This window comes from Protopterus annectens, chromosome 17.part0 (genome assembly GCF_019279795.1).
Source record: "Protopterus annectens isolate FY-2018-M chromosome 17.part0, PAN1.0, whole genome shotgun sequence".
Lineage (NCBI taxonomy): Eukaryota > Metazoa > Chordata > Ceratodontiformes > Protopteridae > Protopterus > Protopterus annectens.
In genome coordinates this window covers 618,822,987-618,829,402 of record NC_056751.1, presented here as the reverse complement: position 1 = coordinate 618,829,402, position 6,416 = coordinate 618,822,987, and the positions used below count along the sequence as shown (strand labels likewise).

Genomic DNA, 6,416 nt, shown 5'->3' with positions numbered 1-6,416 from the left:
CTAGAGTGCAGCCAAAGAACTTTCTTCTCAAAGGTGAGTGAGATACAAGAAATAGTCTAGATTAGGTCTGGGCTTGGCAGGGGCATAGCCAAGTTGTCTGGAGAAAGTTTTTTAATTCTTTTTTGAAGCTGTTTGTGTGTGTAATATAGTGTAAATTGGCAGGGAGATTATTCCAGAATTTAGACATGGAGGTTTTATATAAAGGATTGCCAATGTTAATTTTGAACCTATATGTTTGGAGAAAGAATTTGTCAGTGCTGCTTAAAGGATGGGAAGGGGTATAGTAAGTGACTAGGTTAGAGAGAGAAGGACAGGCTGTGGAGTTTGTTAACAAGGAAGTGGGTTATATGGCATTGAAATAATTTGAGATGATGGAGAAGTTCAATCCAGTGGAGGTTATTGAGAGCAAAGCAATGGTGGCTGGAGTTAGGAAGGGTAGCTGCAAATTTTGCGATTTTGTTGTAAGTTTGTTCCAGTTTGGAGAGCAGGCAAGACTGGAGGGTAGTAAGAACTGGGGCTCCATAGAGGAGGCTGGGAAGTAGGTACGCTTGGGCTAGGGAGAGTCTGGAATCGAATAATAGAATTTTTTGTTGCGATATAGAAGTTTTTTCTTAATTGAATGCTGGATATGCAAGTCAAATTTTAGTTGGTCGTCAATTGTCATTTGTAGTAATTTTGTGTGAGTTTCAGCATTAATGATGGTTCTATTAAGGGACGAAATAGAGAGGGAGAGCATAAGGTGAGCACCTGCCTTAAACATCTACAATTTTTTTATATATTTGAATGGCATACCTGGATCATCAATAGTTGACATTGTATGATCTGCCTGGATCCCTTAAATTTGACAGGAACTCCTCTGATTCAGTCAGTTGTGGTTCAGTAGGAGGCTTAACCCCAGTAGCTCTTTGCATCCATGCCACAGCCTTGGCTCTATTGATAGCATTCTTGATCATGTCACTGGCCCTATGTCTGTTTCTCTTGTAGTCATGGCCTTGACCACCCACATCATTCACATCATCAACCATCTGCTGCCAGTCTCAGTCACAGAAGGGCTTGTCAATTAAATCAGCATCTGAGAATGGTGGTGTCAATGGGACTGACACTGTCTTTTTTTTTTTTGCTTTTGCTGCCATATCCCTGTTGTGAAGTTAAAAGAAAAATATGTCAAACAGCACAGAAAACAATGGGGGTTGGGGTTTATAAGTTGATCTAATAGTAGGCAGAAGAAAATCATTATACGGGTATCACCTTTTAAAATATAATAAATAGATCTGAATTATAGCAATACAAGACCTGTACAATCACCATCCCCCTCACACCTAAATGGCAATAAGCTATGACTACAGAATGGAATGAAAACTCATGTCAGAGACATACAAGAATAGTCAAATATACAAATACTACACAGCTAGAATATAACTAACAAAGAACTGTTTCTTAATGTAATGATAATCTACATAAACTTCACAGGTCAGACATGTGCTGACATTTTCACAATGTTATCAGAGAACCATGAAATAGAAGTAAAAGAACACTGCAAACAATGCAATAATAACTGTTATATGTTCATTATAAATACAACTTTGCAAATTTAGACAACACTCATTGCAAAAAAAAGCATTCAAAATATCAATCTTTAAGCTCTGCTTATAAAGTACATTACATACCTTGACATATTTTAACAGAGCTTTACAAAAATGTATTGGAAATGTTACAGTTCCAACAGTCAGCAAAAGTAGTTTTGTTTAGCAACATTTGAGACACTAAACAGTCTTCCTTAGCATGATGGAAGTTCCATAGCCCCATGTTCAGCTTATATGGTATAGAATAACCCCTCTGGATACATTGAATATGTAAATCTGGTCTCAGCGCATTATCATTCCTAAATCATTTAATCTGCTCAAGGAGCTTGGCAGGTAAACATGGTGTTAGTACCTACATGATGATGTGCACATGATTGAGAAGTACTAGAGTGATTGTTAAGAACTTTGGTTAGGTATTATCTTGCAAGTATGACTCATTAGCAGTTCTGTAAGTTTTATATATTGTTTACTACTCCTGTTAATGAGAAGTACACTTACAGGGGGTGTGTCAGAGAGAAAAGGCTTACTCAGAAGCCTTCATGTGTATTTGCTGACTTAGCAGAGAACTTTGATACACATTTCACTTAATATTTTACCAGAAAACTATGTACCTGTGATAACTAAGTGGCTGTAAATCATATCAAATATATGCAAGATAGAAATATAGTAACAAACTCACCAAAAATATTGTAACAACACCAAAAGGCAAAGAACCAAAGTGTAACTATTAAGCAAAAAGGCACAGTGGACAGAGACACACATTTCTTTTAGCACTTTCATTCTATTTATTGACAAGAACTTCATCCGAAACAGATAAAACAACCACACTCTATCTTTTTTAAAAAACACACCACAATATCACATGACATTTCTAACCAATAGGAAACTGAAAAATCAAATAAAGTCTTAAAAGGTCAAACTCATTGCAAGTGTTATACATTAACAGAACAAAGTGATTACAATGGAGTAATACACACAAAAGGAAATACAGTCTTGTCTTGCAGATATTTGTAATCTTGCATGCTTGACTATCATCACTTCTGCAAGAAAACATTCACCATGACTTGTACTGTGACAGGACCAATGACATCTGTGCGGTAATATGGGTATATTAAGCATAAATGTCAGAAGTAGAAAGCTGAGTACATATGCTTCACTTTCTATATGTTACTTTGATTATGTTAGTCATGTCAATGTTTCATAATAATGCCATAGGTGTAGAGTTTAAATCTAGAAACGGTGACATCTCTGTGAAAATAAGGATCCTTATTGTCAACATTTTACTTGTATAAGGACAAAATGTTGAGAAACATCACACTGATTAAGGATTCATGTTTTTTTTTACTTCTTCCATTGCTCAATACTTGGCACTGAGCATTGAGGTACATCAGTGGTGGCCATCACAAAATTAAAGTTCACTTCCCATGGCAAAAATTGAAAATTTTATTTCGCATGTCCAAACACTTTGCCATCAGTCACACAAAAGAGACTGAAGGCAGTGCACCTTAGTCAGCATTTTGGACAGTAATGAATACAGAAAATACACCTGTTATGTATCTTTCTCAATAGCTCAATATATTAATGAAGTATGCTCAGAATAACAGCACAATCAGTGCAAGGGTTGTATCCACATTAAGCATTGTTTAATTTAAGGGCTCATAATAAAGTTTTTTTTTTTTTTTGGTTATATGTTATTATATCTTAACTACAATTACAGTTTAAAGTGGGAATGTTGCAAAACAAGTGTGTACAATGGATGATAAACAAGTTAACTATAATCTGTATCACCTGAAATTCTCATAGCACTGATTTTAGTAAAATAAAACTACAATTGTGTTTGCAAAATATTACATTTTTTGTGCAAAAGTATGAGGCAATAACTAATGGTTTAAGGAAATGTGTGGAGCTCAACAACAAAGGTTTAAAAGTAAATGTATGAATTTGGCTTCAGTGGAATAATAGTTTTCATTGTCCCAAAGTGTACATTATACTAATGTATTCTGAGTATAACATCAAGTCCTGTAAACTCTGTTTGGCCCCTTCCTCAATAAGTATTACAACATAAATAGATCATGATGTGAATGAAAACAACAGGTCATTACACAAAGTCAGCATTCTAAAAATGTTTATTTTTTCTTTGCATGACAGTTGGTATGGGCCACTGTCAGTATACAGGAATGACTGTAAAGAACTGGCACTTCACATTCTATGATGATGACACATGCGCTAAGACTTTGCCATCAGATGCACAAATATTCTTAGCCTTGGCACAAGTCAGTTAGCATTGAAGATATTAGAAAAATCAATGGAGTGGAAATTATTCCACAAGAATACATACTTGCTTCAAAATATTCCTCCAATAAAAGAGCACCTCAATGTACAACAGGTACAGGCTTATCAGAAGCAGGTGCATATGAAGTCCTTTGAAGAACTGCATACCTCAACTTACACCCTGGGAATGTCAATTCTCTTATGGCATTAGATAATGCAAAGAATAAAGAAGTTCAGATTCCTTTTTCTCATGGATTTGATTCTAAGGTGCTATCATTAATGGACTGCAACATTTTATGTACTCACAATTTATTGTGTCATATTTAAACATTATTCACAAAAGGAAAACTCTGAATAACAACAAAATCATTCAGATTTTCATAGCATATTTGTTTGTGACAATATTCTCGTTATGATTGCTATCAGCCACAGCTGAAAACATGCCTAGAGGTGATAATATATCACTTGAAATATGTCAGACATCACCTTTAACCAGCAGTTGATGGAGTCACTGTGGAACATTTGTAGATATAGTGATCAACACAGCTGGGTCTTACTGCCATGTTTCATACCTAAAGTGGAAATTGAAAAACAAATCATATCCATATTTCATTCCACTTAATCTCAGTGCTTTCTGTTGCACAAATGCCATTGCCAGTCTTGTCCAGCATTCCACACAAGCTATGAATTGGATAGAATTCCCTGAAATTGTTACTGATATCATTCAGAAGATATGGCAGGTGATGGAGAGAGTTGAGGTCCATTTAAAGCACAAAGAATGGTGTCAGTAGGAGTCCAAGATCTATGTTGGACTCCTCGTTAAATGTTACAGTGAATGCTGCTGCAAAAGGAATTATATCAGGCACCAGTACAAGGCCGAGGCTTAGAATAGCATGGCCAAGACTGTCATGCAATAGTGAACACTGATGTCACCATTATAGTGATGACACAAGCATGACCTCCTTCATTGATGACTCAACTGAATTGAGTAAGTATACTGATCCATTACCAGCCAATACAATAACATGATTTGCCATCTCAAAAAAAGGTGTTCATTAATTTATTATTGTTCTGTTCTGTACAGCTTCTTCAGGGATACAATAAAACAGGGAAGCACATCAGGAGAGACTGCATTGCCTCAGAGAGACATGGGGTAAGTATGACTCAGGTATGACTGATAGCCATTTCATAATCACTCTCATTTTTAAATAATTGTATCAATTCTGTGGACATCAGTCCATAATTTCTTGACACATTTACACATGAGTAGACATGCTCTATATATATACCAAATATGCATATCTGCTTGAATAGCTATTGTAATATTGGATTAGCCAAGGTTTCAGTCAGCATAACTGTTTCTAGTTCAAATTCAAAAGCAGCAAATGGTCTAGTTTATCTAAAAAGTTTATTATTCGGCAATCAGTAAGTAAGAATAATGCTGTAATCATTTCCCAAGGACATTTTATGATTTGTAATGCATACAGCATATATGAAATAGTTGCATTCTTTTGCATAATGTTTATAATATTTATGAGATTAATAAGTAATTTTAACACACATGTATGGCTTCACAGTCATATGTGAATGTGAGAAATCTTTAAATGTTTACGTGGTGATATGTATGGACTGTGATATATTACAATTACGTGACATTTATGACATTTTTCTATGTTATCTCTCTCTCTTCCATCCTATCTCTCTCTTTTTTTTCTCTAAAGACATTTGGACTATAATTCCTGACAGAACATGAACAACCACCAACACAGGAAGCTAGACTGGCCATAGAAGGTCTTGGGCTCGAGTCCTCCACAGGTGGCAGTGGCAGCACCACTACAGGTGGCACAGGTACCAGGTACTTCTGGGTCACAACCTGGCAGTGCTGCCTCCACAACTCCTGCACTACTTGCACCAACTACAGCAGGTAGCTTTTCCCCAGGGGGTGGTGAACTGGTACCCACCTGTGGTAGTGCCAGTGGAGGTGACGATTATGTCACCCATCAATAGTTGACTGTGCTAGTGGAGGAGACTATAGAGAGGGACCTTGGTGTCTATATCAGCAGAACATAAAGAATTCTACATCAAACAGTCCAATTAGTGCAGCATCCAGCACTTGAGAGTTCAGAGGGTGAGGAATAGTTTCTCACTGCACTAATGCTTGGCAAATATGCACCTCTGAAGTCCCATATCTATCCCCAGTCACAGTATCTCCAACCTTTTGTGTTCATCTCTAAATCTGTCTGTCTTTATGTCCTTTATTTCTTCACCTGCTACCTATCATTCCTTACTTACCTAACTCTTTTATTCCTAAATACCTTCCCCAACATTCATCTCTCTCAAAATAAATAAATAAATAAATAAATAAATAAAAAGGGTACCTTTCCCACAAAAAAGTGTATAGCATGGCTCTTCACTTCTCTTATGTGTGTGCATTATGCACTTCATTTAGTCCAGTTGGCCACAGAACATTATTAAGTTGTTGTCACACTCCCTTGATGTGGTGACTATCGAAATTCCTCCAGTTATTTATAGAATTATAAGGGATGTCACAGTTATCATTAT

The 6,416-nt window shown here is 36.2% G+C and overlaps 1 protein-coding gene across 1 annotated transcript in view; it reads right to left on the bottom strand.

The window, feature by feature from the left end:
- Positions 1-6,416, bottom strand: part of LOC122791478 — a 366,144-nt gene that overhangs the window by 233,877 nt on the left and 125,851 nt on the right. The gene's annotated exons all lie outside the window — the stretch shown is intronic.